We start from the raw sequence: 26,874 nt of genomic DNA on the forward strand, positions 1-26,874 counted from the left end.
AAGATGCCTTAAAAGGAGTTTAATATTCATGTCCTCTCCACAGGATAGGTCATCAATATCTGGTCGGTGGGGGTCCGACACTCAGCACCGACACCAATCAGATGTTTAAACAGGCTGTGGCTCTCTGGTAAGCTCAAGAATCCAGTGCACAAGAAAAAGGAAATTGGCCAGAGGAAGCGCATACAGCGCCAAAAACGGCTTTTGCCGGTTTTTACATGTGCATTCTATGTTGTCTGTCCCGCTGTCGACCATTTTAAAAAAATGGAAGAACAAAGAAAGTTTTTTACATCCGAAGGTGAGTGCCGCAATTCAGTTTTCTTGTGCATACTGCAAAAGCAACCAAGAGTTTTTTTAAGGGAACAAAGTGGAATGTTATACAAGGCCAAGTCAATCACCTGACCTGAATCCGAATTGAGCATGCATTTCACTTGCTGAAGACAAAAATGAAGGGGAAATACCCCAACAACAAGCAGAAACTGAAGACAGTTGCAGTAGAGGCCTGGCAGAGGCATCACCAGGATGAAACCCAGCGTCTGGTGATGTCTATGCGTTCCAGACTTCAGGCTATAATTGACTGCAAAGGATTTGCAACCAAGTATTAAAAAGTGAAAGTTTGATTTATGATTATTATTATGTCCCATTACTTTAGGTCCCTTAACAAGTGGGAGGCACATATGCAAACTGTAGTAATTCCTACACCGTTCACCTGATTTGGATGTAAATACCCTCAAATTAAAGCTGACAGTCTGCAGTTAAAGCACATCTTGCTCGTTTCATTTCAAATCCATTGTGGTGGTGTTATAGAGCCAAAATGTTAGAATTATGTCAATGTCCCAATATTTATGGACCTGACTGTATGCTTTGGTTTGCATTTGTGACGCTATCAGTATTGGACCTGTTATGACATTTACGTAGTGCTCTCAAACTTTTTCTACGGTGTCATCTCTGGTAAGCTCAACACCTCTTCACAGCATACCAAAGACAGTGCCGTACATTGTATAGTGGCTGTGCTTATTACTGCAGCCCAGGACTATTAATGCACATAGGCCATGTGACTGATGACCGTGATATCATTGGCCTATGAAGAGGCACAAACACTCACCAGAGCACCTTATCCTCTTCAGAAATTGGACCCTCACCAATCATAACTTTTTTTATTTTTCCATTCACATAGCCGTATGAGGACTTGTTTTTTGTGGGATAAGGCTACATTCACACAAACGTGGTGTCTTGCGAATCCGCAAATTGCAGATCTGCAAAACACGGACACCAGCCCATGTGTATTCCGCAATTTGTGGACCGCACATGGCGCGGCTATCATAGAAAATGCCTATTCTTATCCGCAATTGCAGAAAAGAACAGGACATGTTCTATTTTTTTTTTGCGGGCCGCGGCACGGAGCAACGGATGTGGACAGCTGTCCGCATCTTTTGCGGCCCTATAGAAATGATAGGGTCCACACCGGTTGCGCAAAATTGTGAAACAGAGGCGGACTCATTTATACGGTCATGTGAATGTAAGTTGTACTTTCTTTTTTTTAATCAAACATTATTTTTATTGTAATATATTTTGTAAAAGATACAACAAATAAGAGTTGTCTCCTTTTTCCCCTTAAGTTCCCATACATCATACAATATTTGACATAAATTGAATCAGTAGCAAAGTCAGATCATAAACAGATTATAAATATAGCCGGACATCTTATGACAACCATCAATGAATTGAAATTCGCTCCTCGGTCACCTTCTAACATAACAACTAAACCCTCCCACCCTTATCCCAACTGTATACTTAGGGGGTGACACTTCATATACTCCAGCTCTAACACCACCTAGATCTCTTCACGTATGAGAGCAGATATTGCGTGAACTGTTAGGGTAGTTTATTGTAAGGTCACTAGTTCTATTCCTCGCCCAGTCCTAAAATAGGGACGTCAACCGGTCCTCTCAGACAATCTCTCAGTAGTGCTGCAGACGCCATGCCAGGGGTATCTAGCCAATCTTGCCATATCGGAACAAATTTAGTAAGGACATTTCTTTTCATATAAATACCCTTTCAAATTGTACCACAGTATTCATCCTGTTTATATATTCCCGTATAGAGGGGGGGCACGCCTGTATCCAATGCTTAGAAATCAGCACTCTTGCCTGAAAAAGCATCCTCTGGACACACAGGGCCCTTTTTGTCAGTGATACCTGCTGAATCCAAGATGCCCAATACACAGAACTAGGGTCATTGGGAACCTGAATTCGAGTTGTTTTGGTTATCGTTTGTCTTATCCCCATCTAGAAGTCTCCCAATTTTGAGCACTCCCAAATCATATGTAACATTGATGCTCAGTTTCTTTACATCGCGGACAGGATGAATCGGAACGGAGTCCAATTTGAAATAGGAACTTAGGGGTTCTGCACACCCTATGAATCAAATAAAACTGAGACAGTCTTTGAGACTCGCTAAGTGTGAGAGCAGGGACAAGGCTAGGACATCATCCCATTGTGCATGGGAGATCACACCCAAGTCCCGTTCCCATTTATTTTTGACTGGCAGGGGGTCCGGAGAGGTGCATTTGTCAAGTAGGGTTTTTATACAATAAAGATATTAGTCCCCTAGCGGTCCCTCCCTGTAACAGTTGTTTAACTATAGTGGGGGGGGGGGGGGCAGATATTCGTATGGTATCTTTAAATTGTGTCTGGAAAGCATGATGCAGCTGCAAATATTGGAAGAACATGTTTCTGGGGATACCAAACTCCTCCTGCAATTGAGTGATGGACTTCATGCTTCCTTCCAATAGAATGTGGTCAAGGGTTAGAATACCTTTGTCTTCCCAGGGAGAGAAGCCCTCCAATCAAAACATCTCGGAAACTGTGGATTACGTCATAGCAGCGTGTTGCTCGTAACCCCACCATACCCAGCATTTCTTTGAATTTAGACCATATTCTTGCCATCAGTAAGATAGTCGGGAGTCTCCCAATGTGCTGCAGCGCTTCATCTATCTCCACCGCTGCAATAGGGAGTTTCTGTTGTGAGATCACGGATGCAATCCGGGCTGAGGGCCCCCCTCTATTTTCTTGACCCCAACCTCTAAAATGTTGTAACTGTGCAGAAATAAAGTATAACCAGGGGTTTTGGGCTGCCATACCCCCCTCCTCGCCCCTCTGCAGCGTTTCCAGACGTACTCTGGGCTGTTCCCCCCCCCCCACAGATCAGTGAGCGGATTATACTTCGTACCCTGTAGAATATACGTTGTGGGATCCATATTGGGGAGTTGTGCAGTATCTCAAGTAATTGGGGCATAAATATCATTTTAATCAGATTACATCTACCAATTACCGATAACGGCAACTTACACCATGTGTTTAGTTTTCTCAATAATTTAGAGATCAGGGGTTCTACATTTCTTTTGACATAATCCCTTGGATATGGCGTTATCACTACACCTAAGTATTTGAAGTCACTGACAATTTGTAATTGAGTACTGGGTGATTCTTGAGTCGAGGACGGGTCTAGCGGGAGGATTACTGACTTATCCCAGTTTATAGTTAAGCCTGAGTGTGTCCCAAATTCAAATAATGTCATTCATAATTTGAATAACAGAATGCTGAGAGTTATCGACATAAGAAGTAGGGTCATCAGCATATAGGGACACGCTCTCCTCCTGGGCTCCCAACGGGAATCCCTTCCACTCAGTAGCGGTGCACAAGCAGCAGGCCAGGGGCTCAATCGCCATTGCAAATAGAAGAGGAGACAGGGGGCCACCCTTGTCATGTACCCCCTGTGGAGGGGAAACTGTGCAGATAGCATACCATTTGCTCTAATTTTCGCAACCGGGGACCGATACAGCAATTTAACCCAGGAGGTGAAAGTTGCTCCAAAGCCCATAGCCGCCATAACCGACCACAAGTAATCCCACTCTATGCTGTCAAACGCTTTAGCAGCGTCTAGGGAAATTATCGCTCTATCACCTTCAGTATCCATTGGCCTCTACAGATTTAAAAATAATCTACGAAGGTTGATAGACGTACTTCTGTCAGGCATAAAACCCGATTGGTCCTCATGTATGAGAGACAGAATTACCTTGTTAAGCCTGTTGGCCAGTACTTTAGCCAAAATGTTTACATCAGTTGACAGAAGAGAGATGGGCCTGTATGAATCAGGGATGGTCAGATCCTTATTGGGCTTCGGAACAACCACCACTATTGCTTCCTTCATGGATGCAGTCAGTATACCCAAGGTCAAAGCTTCATTAAATGTTTCTAAGAGTCGGGGAGAAGTTGGTCTTGGTATTTTTTGTAAAATTCTGCTGGCATTCCATCTGAACCTGGAGCCTTATCATTAGGAAAGGAGGCGACAGCTATCTTAAGCTCTTCCAATTCTAAAGGTGTATCTAGATAGCAAACATTTTCAGGTGATAGCTTAGGCAATGATAACCCATCTAGGTAAGTTTTGATATTATCAGGGGTGGAAGGACAGTTTAGAGGAATAGAGTTCCTTATAGAAACTATGAAATGTGCTAAGTATGTCCACATCTTCATTAGTAAGATGCCCTTCTCTAGTCTTTATAGATGCTATCCTAGTTGGGCCGTCCTGGGAGCGGGCTATCCTAGCTAAAAGACTCCCTACAGTCTCCCCAGACTCAAAGTATCTTTGTTTGACAAAAAAACGTTTATTATCAGCTATCTGTAGCATATGATCACTGAGCTCGCGCTGCGCCTCTTTCCAGAGTGACTCAGTGTTTGTAGAAGGCGCTCCTACGTAAGTAGTCTCACTATCTCTCACCTCCTGTTGGATTGCCTCAGTAAGTGCCCTAGTTTTCCTCTGACGTCTTTTAATTCGCTGTATATATAAGCCCCATATATATGCTTTCAGGGGCGTCCCATACTGTCCCCATAGCTGCAGAGCCAACATTGAAGCTAAAGAAGTCTAGTATCTGTTGTGAAAGAGGTTCTTCCTCATCCAACAGTGTTATCCAGAACGGATTGAGCTTCCATAAGGAGGGGCTGACACCTCTTCTATCCCTACTAAATTGTAAGCCGACATGTATTGGGGAATGGTCTGAAAGGCTACGGGGAAGATACTCTATGCGTGATATATAAGGTCACAATTCTAACGATCCAATCGCCAGATCTATTCGGGAGAGAGAATTGTGTGAGGTAGAAAAACAGGAGAATTGGCGCTCCTGCGGGTTTCGAATTCTCCATAGATCGTGTAGGTCTAATTCCCGTAAAAGTTTAGATAGTGAAGTGTCTGTGGAGCTAGAGATTATAGGGCCCTGGTGAAATTTATCTATCGCAGGGTTCAGGAGATTATTAAAATCCCCTACCATAAGTATGGGGGCATGCGGATACCGGGCTACAAACTGCATCACCAGCTTCAACACCTCACAGGAATACGGTGGTGGAATATATATTGCTATTAGAAAGAACTGAACTCTGTAAATCGAGCAGTATAGGCTTACAAATCGACCTTCAGGGTTAATGTCACTAGCATGACAGTCAAAAGGAATTGCTCGATGTACTAGAACACTGACCCCTCTGGCATGCGTAGAAAATGTGGAATGATAGGCGTAGGATACCCAAGGTTTATGTAAGGGCCTCTGAGAACTTTTAGGTAAATGAGTCTCAGTTAGGCTACTTTCACACTAGCGCTTGATCGGATCCGTTCTGAACGGATCGATCATATTAATGCAGACGGAGGCTCCGTTCAGTACGGATCCGTCTGCATTAATAACTTAGAAAAATTTCTAAGTGCGAAAGTAGCTGAGCGGATCCGTTCAGACTTTGAATGTAAAGTCAATGGGGGACGGATCCGCTTGAAGATTGAGCCATATGGTGTCATCTTCACGCGGATCCGTTCCCATTGACTCACATTGTAAGTCTGGACGGATCCGCACGCTCCGCACGGCCAGGCGGACACCCGAACGCTGCAAGCAGCGTTCAGCTGTCCGCCTGGCCGTGCGGAGGCGAGCGGAGTCGGAGGCTGAACGCCGCCAGACTGATGCAGTCTGAGCGGATCCGCATCCATTCAGACTGCATCAGGGCTGGACGGAAGCGTTCTGCTCCGCTCGTGAGCCCCTTCAAACGGAGCTCACGAGCGGACAGCAGAACGCTAGTGTGAAAGTAGCCTAAGACAGACTATGGCTGGTTGGTACTTTTACAAGGCCATAAAGACTGCCTGGCGCTTCGTGGCATCGCCCAAACCTCTAACATTCCACGCTATAATAGACACCTTATCCGCCATCAGTATAAGCTAGCACTGGATGTGACACGATTAGATCCGTGTCGATGAAGCTGTGGTATTGGAATATAGAAAAGAATGTAGATCGTGTCTCCCCATAGGTTCCCGTCAGTACAAACTTGAAAACATAACATTCCTCAGCTAACCAGCCAAGACAGTAAACAATACGAGGCAATTTAACATTCTTGTAGCCCTCAGAGATAGCGGCAGCAGTAACTCTACCCACACACCAGTAGAACAGCAGAAAGAACATAACTTTCTAAGAAAACTCTGAGCAATTAACATGCGGATATAACAATAGGCTCCTGAATGGAAAAACTGGGTAATCCAAACAGCAATCTGGACCGCAGGCAGAAAATGTACTACAGTCACTGGACCAGAGCAGAATATAACTATGCGTTAGAAAGGGTCTCCAATAAGGAGGAGTCATTCTCCCAATAAAGAGCCAAAAGACATAAACAGATAGGGACTTTGCATAAGGTATGATATACTCATCCACAGTCCCGGTACAACAGTACAACGGTCATCTCAGCAGTCTCAGACAGACTCCAGTTTGTAAAATAGGTCAGCCCGATCCACTGGAATCCTGCAGCGAGTTGCCCTTTAAATCCATCCAACGGGAAGCATCTTCGGGTGTTTCGAAGAAATGAGCAACGCCGCCCACCACCACTCTCAATTTAGATGGGTACAGCATAGAATACTGTATATTATTTGCACGGAGGCGCTTCTTAACCTCGAGAAACTTGGCACGGCATTTTTGTACCTCTGCCGAGCAATACCACATGTATAGTTTTTTTGGGCGTTTTAATTCTGACCCCGATAACTTTTTTATAGTTATGTCTACTGAGCTGTGTGGGGGGCTCATTTGTAGTTTTTATTGATACCATTTTGGAGTGTGTGTGACTTTAATCATATTCTATTACATTTTTTGGGGGTAAGGCCTCTTTCACATGGGCGTCATGGATTTGGGCTGGATAAGATGCGGGTGCGTCGCGGGAAAATGCACAATTTTTCCGCGCGAGTGCAAAACATTTTAATGCGTTTTGCACGTGCGTGAGAAAAATCGGCATGTTTGGTACCCAAACCCGAACTTCTGCGTAGAAGTTGGGGTTTGGGTTAGGTGTTGTGTAGATTGTATTATTTTCCCTTATAACATGGTTATAAGGGAAAATAATAGCATTCTTAATATTCTTAAAATAGGGCTGGAGGGGTTAAAAAATAAATAAAAAATATTTAACTCACCTTAATCCAGCCCAACTTCTCTTCTTTCTTCTGGACCTGGGTAAAAGACCTGTGGTGACGTCACTGGGCTCATCACATGGTCCATCACATGATCCATCACCATAGTGATCATGTGACGGACCATGTGATGAGCGCAGTGACGTCACCACAGGTCCTTTTCCTCCTGCACAGCAAAGAAGAAGAAAGAAGAGAAGCGAACAAGTGGATTAAGGTGAGTTAAAGTTTTGTTTAACCCTCCATCCCTATTTTACTAAGCATTCTGTATGAAGAATGCTATTATTTTCCCTTATAACCATGCTATAAGGGAAAATAATAATGATCGGGACCCCATCCCGATCATCTCCTAGAAACCATGCGTCAAAAGCGCACCGCATCCGCACTTGCTTGCGGATGCTTGCGATTTTCACGCAGCCCCATTCACTTCTATGGGGCCTGCGTTGCGTGAAAAACGCACAAAATAGAGCATGCTGCGATTTTCACGCAACGCACAAGTGAAGCATGAAAATCACCGCTCATGTGCACAGCCCCATAGAAAGTAATGGGTCCGGATTCACTGGCGGAAATCTCGCCCGTGTGAAAGAGGCCTAAGAGAGGTGATAAAAATGGTGAATCAGCCATTTTCATATTTTTTTCCGTTACGTCATTTTTCTTATGGGATAAATATTTTTAGACATGGACACGGTGATGTCCACGATGTTTATATTTATATTTATTGTTTATGTATTTTTTATTCTAGGGCAAGGGTGATTTAAATTTGTATATTTTTTTTTAAACTTTTTTTTTTTACTTTTTTGTAAGCCCCTCTAGGAAGCTACTATATGCAGTACTCAGATTTCTTCTAGCTTATACTGTATTTCCATAGAACTATAGTATAAGCTCCAATTGCTGTTATCCTATGTTGCCACCTGCTGGCCAACATAGGAACTGCAGCTCCAATATGTCCTCTTTGGGTACTGAATTCCATAGTGTAACTAATCTAACTGTACAGAACCCTATCTGGCATTATGATATAAAATCTAAATGGCACTTCTTCCCTTCTAAATTCTGCTATTTGCCCAGACAGAAGTTTATAACCACATATCACATTTTCTGTACTCATGAGAAATTGCGTAGTGTTTTTTTTTCTTTTTTTTCCTATATAAAACATTTGAACCTAACTCAACATACTATTGGAAAACCTTTAATTGTTCATTTTCATTGTTCAGTGTTAATTGACTGTGGCACACCTATGGACATCACAACTATCACTACACCTGGCAGAATTGCTTGGGGTGTAGTTTCCAACATGGGGTAATTTCTTGGGTGTTTCCACTGTACTGGTACCTTAAGGTCTCTGTTAATCTGATATGGCACCCAGATCCATTCCAGCAAAAGACAAATGACACTCTTGCCCTTCTGAGCCCTGTCGTTTACTTAAACAGCAGTTTACAACTACATATGTGATACTGCCACACTTGCAAAACTGAGTAACAATTTGTGCCTTTTAAACTTGTGAGAATGTGACATTTGAGCTAAAACTACATTTTTAATTTTCACAGCCCAATTCCAATACATCCTATGAAACACCTGTGGGGTAATGCTCACTAAACCACTAGATCAGGGGTGCACAACCTTTTTTGGTCTGGGAGCCGCATTGTCATATTGCACTATTTCAAGGGGCTGCAAAAAAAGTTAATCAGTGCTCGTTTGCATCAGCCTATTACACAAGCCGATGCAATGATCCCTACCACAATCATTCCTCCCTCATTCACTTCTATCGATTATCAGTCCCACATTCCTGATTACACAGTGAGATGTGCTGACGATTATAGTACATCTTTAATCCTGATAAAATATGCAAATCAGCAGACAAATGAGTGATTCCTTGTTTATTGGCTGATCAGCGGCACAATTATACTGGCCAGATATCAGGAATAAGAGTATCTATGGACAAGTATTCCCAGTAATTGTCCCGAATATCGAGCAGTGTAATAGGAACTTAGATATTTCCCTGTAAAAAATCATTTTGAACACATTCCTGCAGCATGTGTAAAATCCCAGGGTTATGTTACGAAACTCTTTTACCCTGCTACAACCTGTTAAGTGTATTTATACTGTCATCTAATGTGATTTTATCTAATATTCTCACAAATGTGCATATTCTAAGCCTTGTAAATGTAAATTGCTGTAATTTCTATGGTCACCAGCAGGTGGCAGCAATGTTAGCAGGGACTTAGAGCCAGTTTAGTGTTTCTAGGCTGGAATAGTAAGCGCAGAAGATATTAATTCCTGCCACATTACAGAGCCACAAGCAGACGACTGAAACCATACCACGGTCCTGCTCATTGCATTTTTGGCATCACGAGCTGTGTGCCAGCAGAACCGGATCCAATTGTGTGCTTAACTGGATCAAATTGCATGTTTCCCAGTACTGCAAGATCTGAGGATTGTGTCAAAACCCCAAAAAATTTACTTTATTGCTTTGTTGCTGTGCCAAGCGCTAAAACGTGCACACCAGCACTCAAAGGGTTAATTCGCCATTTTCGCAAAATGACGCTGCTTCTTCATGCCGAGAAGCGGGAAAAGACAAGAACGCCCTCTCAAGAGCGCGAAGATGCCGAATACTTCCCACTAGAAGCGGGAACTCTAAAGCCTGCCCACCAAGAACTTTGCAATGCGAGCCAAGGGAGTGAAGATTCCTCCCTCTGGGCTCCACCCTCACTTCCTGAACGCACCCCGACAGAGGAGCCAAGGAAGATGGCGCTCCTTCTCCAAAATGGACCAGATGGCGATCCAGGGAGAGCTTGTCTATGATATCACCGTACCTGAGATCCGGGTTTCTTAGCTTGTAACAGAGCTGGCCCCTGTACATTCGGAGTGTCACCAGAGCCTGCGCATGCCGCAACTAGTGGAGAGACAGCCGCCACCGACCAGACATCCCCCAAGATGGCTGCCGACACTAAGCCTGCTCCCGCGGAAGACGCCGCCGACACAGTCGACCAGGCCTTGGAGCAGCCTGCACCGCTCCCTGTGAGTCCCAATACCCCGAATAGGCCCAAGCCTGCTCCGCTAAGCACACCTACTGGTGCGGTGGAGGCGGCCTGAACCTCTACTCCGCCGCCCAAAGTTAATACCGCCAGAGCGGGACTTTTGAACACAGAGGTCCCCATAGTGATCCCTGAAATCCCTGCGGTTCCAGCTCTACAGGTGGGGCAAATAAATAACTCTGTCCTGACTTTCAATCCCAGGGTGCAGCCATATATGTATTACCTTGGAAGCAGCCCCAGGCACCCTCTGTTTGCCTTCCAGAACCCCTTCAGCTGGAGGTATTAAACGGCTACGGATTCCAGCTTGCAGCAGGTTACAGCTGCTTTCAACAGGCTGTCTGCACAGCCAACTCCAAAAGCCACCACTAGAGGGCAATGGTGCACTACAACAGCTGCAACTATGAGCTACCAAAGACAAGAGCGCCCCCTGATGCGCTTCAGCAGCGAGGAGGACATGGATGTCCTTCTCTAAAAATGCATCCTCCTCAAAAATAAGGACTTATGGGAGCCACGTCGTGGACTGTTCCTCACGGGTGAGAACCCGTTGGCAGTGTTTTAATGTTTTTCTTTCCAGGTTGCCCTATTTTGTCCTCCCCCTGATGGTCATATACAGTAACGACTCCCTCCATCATCATTTACCCCTTGTATCCAAGTTCTCATTGTTTTACCCCCTTTCTCAGGTTACTTGAGAACCTCATGGAACTACGGTTCTAAAATATGCTGCTTTTACCTAACATTTTATACCTCCTTTGGATTACAATTAACTCTTTATTATTCCTGTGGATTACAATTGACTTTTGCCCTGTTTCCATAGGATTCCACAGTCAAGCAATTCCACAAAAAGGACTCAAGCTATATTTGAGCACATTTTTGCATTAATAAAAATTTGCACTACTTTTATTAAAAATGTAACGTTAAAAGCTTGCACCCAAAGAAAAGACTCAAACGTATACCTGAGCTCTTTTTGATTTCATACTTTGATATTATTGCACTAATTCCTTTACCATGGTTTACATGTTATGTAACATTCAAGTATAACATGCCCATTGTGTGTATTCTCTTTTAGGTGCCGCAATGTGACCTCCTGCACCATTTGTGATGATTGCACTTAACATTGCACTTAACTGAAAATGTAGCAACTTACTCCAGTATGCCTTACTTTACAGCTCTTGTTCTCTCACCTCTCTTTAAACGGACTGCCTTTATACGGACGCTTAATACTAATGGCCTACATCTGGAGTCATGTATCCTAGGTACCCAGGTAGGACCAAGTGGTAAGTCCTGGCAGGTCCAGTAACTACACGGGTTACGCCGCTGCTTCGGGAATGGTAAGAAGTCATATACCCCTCCTTCCCAGTTGTTATATGTTCAGGATTGCTCCCATCCTGAGGTGTTTTACTTCCAGGAGTTCCATGGGATTATACTACCCTCCTCCTGTGACATTGCCAGAAGTGCATGGAGACGCCAAATACCTCTCCTTCTGAGCCTTTACCTAAGGTATGGCACCTCAAACCTTAGAGCCACATTTAGCTACCCATAGTCACCATAGTGATCGTGCTATAAGCCATATTTTTCCGACTTTGGTGCAGGGAAGGGAATACAGGATAAAGCCACCCTTTCATTTGTGGGCATTCCATTACATAATGGCGGAACAACAGAGTAAAGAGACCCCCATGCTTACTTTGGTATTGGTGGACAATACTACAAAAGTTAGTCAGTAATGTTTGCTTAGTGCAGTACTTTGGTTCACTGGTTATAGAGAGAGAGGGAAACTGTTAAATAGGACACCCTACTCATGCGGGCAGGAACCTTAGGGTAGCCGTTATATGTTTTGTCTATGTATATCTTATATGTAAAACATGCAGCACTTTGTATTCATTTGGGTAACCCAGAGCTGGTTCCTCACCCTCCTAAGCATAAGCCGAGGGCGGCTTAACTCGAAGTAAGGGGGAATGTAAAATCCCAGAGTTATGTTAAGAAACTCTTTTACCCTGCTACAACCTGTTAAGTGTATTTATACTGTCATCTAATGTGATTTTATCTAATATTCTCACAAATGTGCATATTCTAAGCCTTGTAAATGTAAATAGCTGTAATTTCTATGTTCACCAGCAGGTGGCAGCAATGTTAGCAGGGACTTAGAGCCAGTTTAGTGTTTCTAGGCTGGAATAGTATATTCCAGTTTAGCTACCACCTCTTTTAGCAGAGTGGGCTTGCCCACATCCTGCCTCATGGGTGGGGAAGGAAGTTAGAGTTAGTGTGCCAGCCACCCCGGCTAGGGGAAGGCTGTGCTTGTAGGAGCTCCCAGTTCTAGGGATCCAAGCCAGAATCTTGTCTCAGCTGAGACAAAAGATCATCATTCCCAGCCTGAGCCTTGTAGCCTCAGCCGGTGAAAGCAAGCAGCCTCCTCCAGTATTCCAAGAAGAACCATACCGTGTGAGCACAACTGTGAGTACCGTCCAGAGACCAGGAGAAGCCAAATTCCTCCTCAGCTAGTCAGTCCCCAATACAGCAGAAGATAGTAAGAGCAGAAGATATTAATTCCTGCCACATTACAGAGCCACAAGCAGACAACTTATCCTGCAAAGAGCTCCAGGCACATGATAGAAGCAGAAGATAGATTCCTGCCACACATTGCCAATACCTGCTGGGACCAAAGACTATTGCTGTATCTCACTTGAATGAAAGCTGCATCTAGTAAAGACAAGTTTGAACTTTATTCCAAGTCCTGCTCATTGCACATGGCCCTGAAACAGAAGATTCATGCTTTTCTGTTCCAGGCCACTCCCGCTAGCTCCATCTTCTGGTCATGGCGCTGTTTACATCTGGCTGGCTATGGGCATAGGCACTTGCTCTGCTCCAGCGAATGACTAGCTTCAGTGGTGATGTGGCCACAAGCAGCGTTTCACCACTGAAGTCAGTTATTTGCTGGAGAGGTGATACGGGACCAGAAGATGGAGACAGTGAGAGCAGAGAACAGGAAAGTATGACTCTTCTGTTTCAGGGACCATGCTGCAGGAACTTGTTAAAAAAATCATTTTTACTGGAAAATCCCTTTAAGTGACAACATTTCCTTCCTGCCTCCTATTCACAAATGAGCGCTTTTCTTCACTGGTTATTACCACCTTTTGCACCACCAGATATACTGTAGGTGCCCTGCAATAACCAGTAAGCACTTTCCCTGAGGGCTCATGCACACAACCGTTGTTTTGGTCTGCATCTGAGCCGCATTTTTGCAGCTCGGATGTGGACCCATTTACTTCAATGGGGCCGCAAAAGATGCGGACAGCACTCACAGTGTGCTGTCCGCATTTGTTGCTCCATTTCACAAAATGCGGAACACACATGGTTGGTATCCATGTTTTGTGTCGTGCAAAACACAGTACGATCGTGTGTATGAGGCCTTACTAGCAGGAAAAGCATTTATTGGTTAACCCTTTAATGACCACGCCTTAAAAGGACTTAATGACCAGTCACTTTTTTGAGATTTAGTACATGTGGTTCAAACACTTTTTTATTTGTTAGACTACCAAAATAACTTTTTATTACACGACACAGGGCTTTTTAGTATATATTTTTTGTTTTATTAGGGGGAAACAAAATGATTTTTAAAAAGTCATTTTTATTCAAACTATAGCTCATCCTTTAAATATGCAAATTATTATAATTAGTTCCCTATTTTGTGTTGATGGTTTTCGTTGGTGTGGGCTCTCTTTTGTTTTATGTATTTTATAATTTTTTCTTTTAACTTTGCTACAAAAAGATCTTTTTTTTTTCATTTATTTGTATTTTATTTTGTATTTTTTTTCATAATCATGTTATTATTTATTTTTAAAATATATTTTTGCCACATAATATGTCCCCCAAGAGGTTATAAAAAGACCGTTGGGGGACATGAACAATGTTATTTTGCATTTTTACTTTTATTTGTATATTATTTAATTTTTATATCTTTTTGTTAAAATTTTCCTTTTTTTTTTTATATGTTTTTGCCACACAATATGTCCCCTAAGAGGTCTTTAACCACCTCCGGACCGCCTAACGCAGGATCGCGTTCCGGAGGTGGCAGCCCTACGCACAGTCACGCATATATGCGTCATCTCGCGAGACGCGAGATTTCCTGTGAACGCGCGCACACAGGCGCGCTCACAGGAACGGAAGGTAAGAGAGTTGATCTCCAGCCTGCCAGCGGCGATCGTTCGCTGGCAGTCTGGAGATGTGTTTTTTTAACCCCTAACAGGTATATTAGACGCTGTTTTGATAACAGCGTCTAATATACCTGCTACCTGGTGGTCCCCTTTGTTTGGATCGACCACCAGAGGACACAGGTAGCTCAGTAAAGTCCCACCAAGCACCACTACACTACACTACACCCCCCCCCGTCACTTATTAACCCCTTATTAGCCCCTGATCACCCCTGATCACCCCATATAGACTCCCTGATCACCCCCCTGTCATTGATTACCCCCCTGTCATTGATCAACCCCCTGTAAAGCTCCATAAGACGTCTGCATGATTTTTACGGATCCACTGATAGATGGATCGGATCCGCAAAACGCATCCGGACGTCTGAATGAAGCCTTACAGGGGCATGATCAATGACTGTGGTGATCACCCCATATAGACTCCCTGATCACCCCCCTGTCATTGATTACCCCCCTGTAAAGCTCCATTCAGATGTCCGCATGATTTTTACGGATGCACTGATAGATGGATCGGATCCGCAAAACGCATCCGGACGTCTGAATGAAACCTTACAGGGGCATGATCAATGACTGTGGTTATCACCCCATATAGACTCCCTGATCACCCCCCTGTCATTGATTACACCCCTGTCATTGATTACCCCCCTGTAAAGCTCCATTCAGACGTCCGCATGATTTTTACGGATCCACTGATAGATGGATCGGATCCGCAAAACGCATCCGGACGTCTGAATGAAGCCTTACAGGGGCATGATCAATGACTGTGGTTATCACCCCATATAGACTCCCTGATCACCCCCCTGTCATTGATTACCCCCCTGTAAAGCTCCATTCAGATGTCCGCATGATTTTTACGGATGCACTGATAGATGGATCGGATCCGCAAAACGCATCCGGACGTCTGAATGAAGCCTTACAGGGGCATGATCAATGACTGTGGTTATCACCCCATATAGACTCCCTGATCACCCCCCTGTCATTGATTACCCCCCTGTAAAGCTCCATTCAGATGTCCAGATGATTTTTACGGATGCACTGATAGATGGATCGGATCCGCAAAACGCATCCGGACGTCTGAATGAAGCCTTACAGGGGCATGATCAATGACTGTGGTTATCACCCCATATAGACTCCCTGATCACCCCCCTGTCATTGATTACACCCCTGTCATTGATCAACCCCCTGTAAAGCTCCATTCAGATGTCCGCATGATTTTTACGGATGCACTGATAGATGGATCGGATCCGCAAAACGCATCCGGACGTCTGAATGAAGCCTTACAGGGGCATGATCAATGACTGTGGTTATCACCCCATATAGACTCCCTGATCACCCCCCTGTCATTGATTACCCCCCTGTAAAGCTCCATTCAGATGTCCGCATGATTTTTACGGATGCACTGATAGATGGATCGGATCCGCAAAACGCATCCGGACGTCTGAATGAAACCTTACAGGGGCATGATCAATGACTGTGGTTATCACCCCATATAGACTCCCTGATCACCCCTCTGTCATTGATTACACCCCTGTCATTGATCACCCCCCTGTCATTGATTACCCCCCTGTCATTGATTACCCCCCTGTAAAGCTCCATTCAGACGTCCGCATGATTTTTACGGATCCACTGATAGATGGATCGGATCCGCAAAACGCATCCGGACGTCTGAATGAAGCCTTACAGGGGCATGATCAATGACTGTGGTTATCACCCCATATAGACTCCCTGATCACCCCCCTGTCATTGATTACCCCCCTGTAAAGCTCCATTCAGATGTCCGCATGATTTTTACGGATGCACTGATAGATGGATCGGATCCGCAAAACGCATCCGGACGTCTGAATGAAACCTTACAGGGGCATGATCAATGACTGTGGTTATCACCCCATATAGACTCCCTGATCACCCCTCTGTCATTGATTACACCCCTGTCATTGATCACCCCCCTGTCATTGATTACCCCCCTGTCATTGATTACCCCCCTGTAAAGCTCCATTCAGACGTCCGCATGATTTTTACGGATCCACTGATAGATGGATCGGATCCGCAAAACGCATCCGGACGTCTGAATGAAGCCTTACAGGGGCATGATCAATGACTGTGGTTATCACCCCATATAGACTCCCTGATCACCCCCCTGTCATTGATTACCCCCCTGTAAAGCTCCATTCAGATGTCCGCATGATTTTTACGGATGCACTGATAGATGGATCGGATCCGCAAAACGCATCCGGACGTCTGAATGAAGCCTTACAGGGGCATGATCAATGACTGTGGTTATCACCCCATATAGACTCCCTGATCACCCCCCTGTCATTGATTACCCCCCTGTAAAGCTCCATTCAGATGTCCGCATGATTTTTACGGATGCACTGATAGATGGATCGGATCCGCAAAACGCATCCGGACGTCTGAATGAAGCCTTACAGGGGCATGATCAATGACTGTGGTTATCACCCCATATAGACTCCCTGATCACCCCCCTGTCATTGATTACACCCCTGTCATTGATCAACCCCCTGTAAAGCTCCATTCAGATGTCCGCATGATTTTTACGGATCCACTGATAGATGGATCGGATCCGCAAAACGCATCCGGACGTCTGAATGAAGCCTTACAGGGGCATGATCAATGACTGTGGTTATCACCCCATATAGACTCCCTGATCACCCCCCTGTCATTGATTACCCCCCTGTAAAGCTCCATTCAGATGTCCGCATGATTTTTACGGATGCACTGATAGATGGATCGGATCCGCAAAACGCATCCGGACGTCTGAATGAAACCTTACAGGGGCATGATCAATGACTGTGGTTATCACCCCATATAGACTCCCTGATCACCCCTCTGTCATTGATTACACCCCTGTCATTGATCACCCCCCTGTCATTGATTACCCCCCTGTCATTGATTACCCCCCTGTAAAGCTCCATTCAGACGTCCGCATGATTTTTACGGATCCACTGATAGATGGATCGGATCCGCAAAACGCATCCGGACGTCTGAATGAAGCCTTACAGGGGCATGATCAATGACTGTGGTTATCACCCCATATAGACTCCCTGATCACCCCCCTGTCATTGATTACCCACCTGTAAAGCTCCATTCAGATGTCCGCATGATTTTTACGGATGCACTGATAGATGGATCGGATCCGCAAAACGCATCCGGACGTCTGAATGAAGCCTTACAGGGGCATGATCAATGACTGTGGTTATCACCCCATATAGACTCCCTGATCACCCCCCTGTCATTGATTACCCCCCTGTAAAGCTCCATTCAGATGTCCGCATGATTTTTACGGATGCACTGATAGATGGATCGGATCCGCAAAACGCATACGGACGTCTGAATGAAGCCTTACAGGGGCGTGATCAATGACTGTGGTTATCACCCCATATAGACTCCCTGATCACCCCCCTGTCATTGATTACACCCCTGTCATTGATCAACCCCCTGTAAAGCTCCATTCAGATGTCCGCATGATTTTTACGGATCCACTGATAGATGGATCGGATCTGCAAAACACATACAGGCGTCTCCCTGGAGCCTTCCAGGGGGGGTGATCAATGACTGTGGTGATCACCTTATATAGACTCCCTGATCACCCCCCCTGTCATTGATCACCCCCCTGTCATTGATCACCCCCCTGTCATTGATCACCCCCCTGTCATTGATCACCCCCCCTGTCATTGATCACCCCCCTGTAAGGCTCCATTCAGACATTTTTTTTGGCCCAAGTTAGCGGAATTATTTTTTTTTTTTTTACAAAGTCTCATATTCCACTAACTTGTGTCAAAAAATAAAATCTCACATGAACTCACCATACCCCTCACGGAATCCAAATGCGTAAAATTTTTTAGACATTTATATTCCAGACTTCTTCTCACGCTTTAGGGCCCCTAGAATGCCAGGGCAGTATAAATACCCCACATGTGACCCCATTTCGGAAAGAAGACACCCCCAGGTATTCCGTGAGGGGCATATTGAGTCCATGAAAGATTGAAATTTTTGTCCCAAGTTAGCGGAACGGGAGACTTTGTGAGAAAAAAATTAAAAATATCAATTTCCGCTAACTTGTGCCAAAAAAAAAAAATTTCTATGAACTCGCCATGCCCCTCATTGAATACCTTGGGGTGTCTTCTTTCCAAAATGGGGTCACATGTGGGGTATTTATACTGCCCTGGCATTCTAGGGGCCCCAAAGCGTGAGAAGAAGTCTGGTATCCAAATGTCTAAAAATGCCCTCCTAAAAGGACTTTGGGCACCTTTGCGCATCTAGGCTGCAAAAAAGTGTCACACATCTGGTATCGCCGTACTCAGGAGAAGTTGGGGAATGTGTTTTGGGGTGTCATTTTACATATACCCATGCTGGGTGAGAGAAATATCTTGGTCAAATGCCAACTTTGTATAAAAAAATGGGAAAAGTTGTCTTTTGCCAAGATATTTCTCTCACCCAGCATGGGTATATGTAAAATGACACCCCAAAACACATTCCCCAACTTCTCCTGAATACGGCGATACCACATGTGTGACACTTTTTTGCAGCCTAGGTGGGCAAAGGGGCCCATATTCCAAAGAGCACCTTTAGGATTTCACAGGTCATTTACCTACTTACCACACATTAGGGCCCCTGGAAAATGCCAGGGCAGTATAACTACCCCACAAGTGACCCCATTTTGGAAAGAAGACACCCCAAGGTATTCCGTGAGGGGCATGGCGAGTTCCTAGAATTTTTTATTTTTTGTCACAAGTTAGTGGAAAATGATGATTTTTTTTTTTTTCATACAAAGTCTCATATTCCACTAACTTGTGACAAAAAATAAAAACTTCCATGAACTCACTATGCCCATCAGCGAATACCTTGGGGTCTCTTCTTTCCAAAATGGGGTCACTTGTGGGGTAGTTATACTGCCCTGGCATTCTAGGGGCCCAAATGTGTGGTAAGGAGTTTGAAATCAAATTCTGTAAAAAATGACCAGTGAAATCCGAAAGGTGCTCTTTGGAATATGGGCCCCTTTGCCCACCTAGGCTGCAAAAAAGTGTCACACATCTGGTATCTCCGTACTCAGGAGAAGTTGGGGAATGTGTTTTGGGGTGTCATTTTACATATACCCATGCTGGGTGAGATAAATATCTTGGCAAAAGACAACTTTTCCCATTTTTTTATACAAAGTTGGCATTTGACCAAGATATTTATCTCACCCAGCATGGGTATATGTAAAAAGACACCCCAAAACACATTCCTCAACTTCTCCTGAATACAGAGATACCAGATGTGTGACACTTTTTTGCAGCCTAGGTGGGCAAAGGGGCCCATATTCCAAAGAGCACCTTTCGGATTTCACAGGTCATTTTTTACAGAATTTGATTTCAAACTCCTTACCACACATTTGGGCCCCTAGAATGCCAGGACAGTATAACTACCCCACAAGTGACCCCATTTTGGAAAGAAGAGACCCCAAGGTATTCGCTGATGGGCATAGTTAGTTCATGGAATTTTTTATTTTTTGTCACAAGTTAGTGGAATATGAGACTTTGTATGAAAAAAAAATAAAAAATAAAAATCATCATTTTCCACTAACTTGTGACAAAAAATAAAAATTTCTAGGAACTTGCCATGCCCCTCACGGAATACCTTGGGGTCTCTTCTTTCCAAAATGGGGTCACTTGTGGGGTAGTTATACTGCCCTGGCATTCTAGGGGCCCAAATGTGTGGTAAGGAGTTTGAAATCAAATTCTGTAAAAAATGACCTGTGAAATCCGAAAGGTGCTCTTTGGAATATGGGCCCCGTGGTTCCCACCTAGGCTGCAAAAAAGTGTCACACATCTGGTATCTCCGTACTCAGGAGAAGTTGGGGAATGTGTTTTGGGGTGTCATTTTACATATACCCATGCTGGGTGAGAGAAATATCTTGGCAAAAGACAACTTTTCCCATTTTTTTATACAAAGTTGGCATTTGACCAAGATATTTATCTCACCCAGCATCGGTATATGTAAAATGACACCCCAAAACACATTCCTCAACTTCTCCTGAATACAGAGATACCAGATGTGTGACACTTTTTTGCAGCCTAGGTGGGCAAAGGGGCCCATATTCCAAAGAGCACCTTTCGGATTTCACTCGTCATTTTTTACAGAATTTGATTTCAAACTCCTTACCACACATTTGGGCCCCTAGAATGCCAGGGCAGTATAACTACCCCACAAGTGACCCCATTTTGGAAAGAAGAGACCCCAAGGTATTTCGTGATGGGCATAGTGAGTTCATAGAAGTTTTTATTTTTTGTCACAAGTTAGTGGAATATGAGACTTTGTAAGAAAAAAAAAAATTAAAAAAAAAATCATCATTTTCCGCTAACTTGTGACAAAAAATAAAAAGTTCTATGAACTCACTATGCCCATCAGCGAATACCTTAGGGTGTGTACTTTCCGAAATGGGGTCATTTGTGGGGTGTTTGTACTGTCTGGCCATTGTAGAACCTCAGGAAACATGACAGGTGCTCAGAAAGTCAGAGCTGCTTCAAAAAGCGGAAATTCACATTTTTGTACCATAGTTTGTAAACGCTATAACTTTTACCCAAAGCATTTTTTTTTTACCCAAACATTTTTTTTTTATCAAAGACATGTAGAACAATAAATTTAGAGCAAAATTTATATATGGATGTAGTTTTTTTTGCAAAATTTTACAACTGAAAGTGAAAAATGTCATTTTTTTGCAAAAAAAATCGTTAAATTTCAATTAATAACAAAAAAAGTAAAAATGTCAGCAGCAATGAAATACCACCAAATGAAAGCTCTATTAGTGAGAAGAAAAGGAGGTAAAATTCATTTGGGTGGTAAGTTGCATGACCGAGCAATAAACGGTGAAAGTAGTGTAGTGCCGATTTGTAAAAAGTGGCCTGGTCTTTCAGGGTGTTTAAGCACTGGGGGCTGAGGTGTTTAAGAGGTATTTTTTTTATTCTGCACTTTTTCATATTCTTTTCTTTTATTTGTATTTTTTTAATTTTATTTTCAAAATGCTTTAAATAAGTTTTTAAATATATATATACACGGTATATATATTTATATATATATATATATATATATATATATATACACATATACACATATGTATTTGCCACATAACTTGTCCCCAAAAGGTCCATGAAAGACCTTCAGGGATACAGACTCCTTTTTTCACTATTTCGACTGTAACGAGCATCCAAATGAATCCCCAGTTACAGGGGAAACCAGCCTGCTGGGGGGGAGAGAGAAGGGGAGGTTGTACATGGCAGAGCTGATCAGGGTCTACTGACCCTGTAGCTCTGCGCTCCTCTGCCCCCTGCATAGTGCTCCTGGAGATGAAGGCAGAGGCGCTGATAAACTGCTTCTGCCTTCTCCTCGGCTCTCTGCTGTCACTTATGGCCAGGAGCCTGACCTGCTCCTGCTACAGTGAAGGAGCAGCCGCTGTCATCCATCGCCGTGTGAGGCTCCAGGCAGAAACACAGCTCATCGCAGGGTCAGCTGTGTTTCTGGCCAGCAGTACGGGGCAGCAAATCATGGCTCTGGGGGCAGCGGGTTGTGCACCCCTGCGCTAAATGAATACCTTAAGGCTCCTTTCAGATGACCGAGTTCCATGCATTGGACCCACAGTGTGAGTATGCTGCAGCTCCCGTCCTGACCTCCCAGCACTGACCAGCATTATATTGATTTATGATACCATGTAACCCTTACAGTTCTGGAATGTATTGTATAACACTGATATAATATTGTCAATGTTATACAATACATTCCATAACTGTAAGGGTCACATAGCATCATAAATCAAAATAATGCTATGTGACCCCGTCAGTGCTGGGAGATCAGGACAGGGGCTGCTGCATACTCATGCTGTGAGTCTGATGTGTGGAAATTCCCTCGTCCGAAAGGGGCCTAAAGGTTGTAGTTAACAAATTGGAGCGTTTTAGGTGTGTTTCTTATGTTATGGCACCTCAAGGCCTTTGAAAGCCTGTAATAGTTCCTGAAAAATATCCTAAAAAATAGAGGCCCTAAAATCCACAAGGTGCACTTTCATTTATTTTAGATTCTATGTCTATACAAAAGAGTTCAATGTGTGGACACGACCACTAAATGTGTGATAGGAAACCTATGGTACTCCAGGGCCTCATCTCTGGCAGGAATCTGGTATGTCCGGGTTTAACATATGCAGAAACACAGGGGTTTTGTACCATTTTGTGTTAGTAATTTATAAGGGGTTTCCTGTATTTTAATGCATTTATTCAATCCTTGGGAGGTGGCCAAGTTAAAGTACTTTTCCTTATCAGATAGGGATATTTGTAGTTCCAATTCCCATTTATCTAGAAAATTAATATTAGGTTGTTGAGATGAAAACAAAGAGCGGTATGAAAAGGAAAGAATACGTCTGGGGAGAGTAGGTTGATGTAAATACTGCTGAGATGGTGACCTAGTAGAGTCGGATGTAATATTAAACTTTTCTCATGTCTCTAAGAAAGTTAAGGGATTGTATAAAAGTGGCTTTCAGGACCCACGGGAATGCGGGAATGTATATAGGGTCACCCATTTCCCAGTAATCTCAGACATATGAGGATGTATGTATGCCTGAAGAAGTCTTAAGGGCATATCGGCATGAGGGATTTGGGAAGTATCATGGGTCTTACATGTAGTGGACCAGACTGCTAGAGTACTTTTCATAATGTCTGAATGAAAGCTAGTGTTTGGTGAAAAAGAACAAAGCCCCCATAAGATGAATTTCTCATGAATGGTGAGAAGGTATTTTTTGAGGTTGGTGCATAGTGTACCAGGTGCTTGAGAAATTAGAGAGAACAATTTACTCAAGTGAACTGTACAGTAGTACATGTGACTGTCCAGAAGACAAAATCCACCAGATGTCTTCTTTTATGGAGTAGGATATGCATGGAGATTTATTACCCCTGGGAAAGACAGAAAAAAGTCTGAAGATTTTGTTAAAAAGGAATATAGGAGCCAAATGGGTACAGTTTGTAGAAGATATAGGCCCTGATTTATCAAGCCTTCACACTAGAATTCTGTTTTCAAAAAGTAAAAAAAATGGGTCTTTTGCGACTTTTTGGACTCACTTATACATACATTTTCGACTTTTTGCATTCTCACATGTAAGAGCGACTGTTGTGCGACGCTGTTCCCCTGCTTACAGCCGCGGTCCCGGGCACTGTGCTCTTCGGTGATCAATGGCCAGTGCTTCCCAGTTACCGCTGCAGTCTGGGACACTCTGTTTGTGTGAGTGATGTTGCTTCACAGCTTCCATTCAGCCCTGAACACAGCATGAGTTCGGCTGGTTTCATGTGTCACTGCTCTAAGGGCGGTACGCATCACTCCCTGGGCTGGGTTGGGTCAGGTGACCTCGTTGACCAACCCTGGCTCTCCTACACATACTTAAGGGGCTTAGCCCTTTTCCCAGATGCCTGAGCGTCAAGGTCCTAGTCTGTTGCTAAAGAGCTTGATAACCACTTGTGTTCCTGACCTACACTTCGTCTCTGGACTCCGCTTATCGTCTGATCCCTGCCTGCTTGCTTTGTCTCTCCTGTTGTCGACCTGGATTGCCTGACCTGTACCTGTGCCACCTACCCTGACCTTCTGGCTGTCTGACTACGCCTCTGCCTCATCCTTCGGTTTCTGCTTTGTTGCTCCTGGTAACGACCCTGCCTGCCTACCACGCCTGTACTGCTGGTACCTATCTCAGGTATCTTCTGGTCTGCCTGGACCAGCTGCTACTGACTGGCAACTACCCTAATGGCCCAAGTCTATTCTCACCATCAGAGTCTCTAGCGAAGACCATGTAGTTGCTTAGTCACGCCCCTCCAAGGTACAGCCAGTCAGTAGCACAGTGGGTTCACATCCGCTGATCCGTGACATCACACAACTCACTCCAATTTTGAAACATGGCTTGGAAAGTGGTTGTGGTTAGCTATGTTAAAGGGGTTCTCCAGGAATTAAAAAAATGAAAAACTTAAAGGGTAACTGTCATGTTTTCATAAAAAAATAATAATAATTTAGCATATGTTACTGCTGCAGCAGCATTATGCATAAAGCAATCTTTCGTTTCTTCACCTACCACTGTTTTCCTTGAGTTTTTTCCTTAGTTACGGCTGTTTAAACATTTACAATATGAGGACTATCTCAAGATGGCTCCTCTGCCATTTCTCTGAGGCCAAAACTGCTTTCCCTCACTTCCCATACATACTTGCTGTAGCCAGCAGCTCCCTGACAGCCAATCAGATTGGATTACTGAGAGACACGCCCCCTCACTCTGAAGCCTAAGGCATGCAGTGTGGAAGACTGCCCCTCTGCTTTCTGTTTATACGCCCTAGCAACGGTCTTTTAAGGCTACTTTCACACCTGCGTTAGGTGCGGATCCGTCTGGTATCTGCACAGATGGATCCGCACCTATAATGCAAACGCTTAGATCCGTTCAGAACGGATCCGTTTGCACTACCATGAACAAAAAAAAAAATTATTTTTTTTGTTCATGATAATGCAAACGGATCCGTTTTGACTTTACATTGAAAGTCAATGGGGGACGGATCCGTTTGAATATTGAGCCATATTGTGTCAACTTCAAACTGATCCGTCCACATTGACTTACATTGTAAGTCTGGACGGATCCGTTTGCCTCCGCACGGCCAGGCGGACACCCGAACGCTGCAAGCTGCGTTCAGGGGTCCGCCTGCTGAGCGGAGCGGAGGACAAACGGTGCCAAACTGATGCATTCTGAGCGGATCCGCATCCACTCAGAATGCATTAGGGCTGGACGGATCCGTTCGGGGCCGCTTGTGAGAGCCTTCAAACGGAACTCACAAGCGGAGCCCCGAACGCTAGTGTGAAAGTAGCCTAAGGGAGCAGTGGAAAGGGACAGAGGACATTAATGAAAGCTGTTATTAAAAAGTAATTACAGATCTTTTGACAATCATTGACAGACTAACTCAGGTATACATGCCTAGCTCTAATAAACTAGCAAATAAAAAAAAAATATGACAGATACCCTTTAAATATTATTTTATAATAAATATATTCACAAATACCTTTCATTACTTAGAATGGCTTGTTTTGTCTAGGGAGTAATCATTAGGAGAAATAAAATGGCCGCCGTCCTATCAGTATACACAAAACCTGTCCTAATCACACAGGAGGACAAGTTACTTCACCACAATGAGCCATAGTGCTTCCTCATCCTCCTCTCTGCTCTGCTTATCAGGAATCATGATCCTGAACACAGGTGAATCTCTGTGGGAATGGCTAAGATGAGGAGACATAAGAGGAGGGTGAGGTATGGCTAATGAGCAGCAGCACTTGTTTACAGTCTCCATTACTACAGCAACACATTACCACAGCCTGTCCTGTCCATCCTCTCTGTACTTCATGTCTCCTCATGAACTAAATTCCCCAGAGATTCAGCTAAAGTTCTTATCATCTGTATTCGGGATCATAATCCCTGACAAGTAGAGAAGAGAGGAGGATGAGGCAGCTCTTTACCTCAGTGTTGTAAAGTAACTTGTTCTCATGTGTGATCAGGACAGCTTTTGTGTGAACTGATGGGACAGCGGTCATTTTGTTTCCCCTGATGATTGCTCCCCAGACAAAATGAGCCATTATAACTAATGTAAGGTATTTGGGAATATATTTATAATAAAGTAACATTTAAGTATTTTAATTTTCTTAATTCCCAGAGAACCCCTTTAAATAAGCTCTGTCAGCATTATCAACCCCATTAAACCAGGCAAACTGCCTGGTAGGGCTCATCATGCTGATTAAAACTATACCTTTCTTTTGTCTGTATGATGAACAGCTGCAGAGATATCAGCATTTATTCATATTCAAATTAGCAAGTTTGAGCACCAGGAGGCAGAGCTAAATGGTTTTTCGATGCTCAGTAAGCTAACACATATTACTGGTGCCTTTATAATGCCATATTGTCCCTGAAAAGCAGTAATATGTAGATTAGCTTTCCAATCATTGAAATCCACTCTTCTCAATGTGGCATGGGCAGGGCCGGCATCAGCACCCAGCATAACCGGGCAAGTGCCGGGGCCCATTGCTCCTGGGAGGGCCCACTGTGCAGGGGCATGCCATGGGGGGGCAGTCTTCCCTGGGTGTCATCTGAGGGGGCCACTGGGGGGTCATTATACTGT

At 44.0% G+C, this 26,874-nt stretch overlaps 1 protein-coding gene across 1 annotated transcript in view; it reads right to left on the minus strand.

Moving 5' to 3' along the window:
* Nucleotides 1–26,874, minus strand: part of CACNA1S (calcium voltage-gated channel subunit alpha1 S) — a 1,092,054-nt gene that overhangs the window by 483,163 nt on the left and 582,017 nt on the right.

This window comes from Bufo bufo, chromosome 3 (assembly GCF_905171765.1).
Source record: "Bufo bufo chromosome 3, aBufBuf1.1, whole genome shotgun sequence".
Lineage (NCBI taxonomy): Eukaryota > Metazoa > Chordata > Amphibia > Anura > Bufonidae > Bufo > Bufo bufo.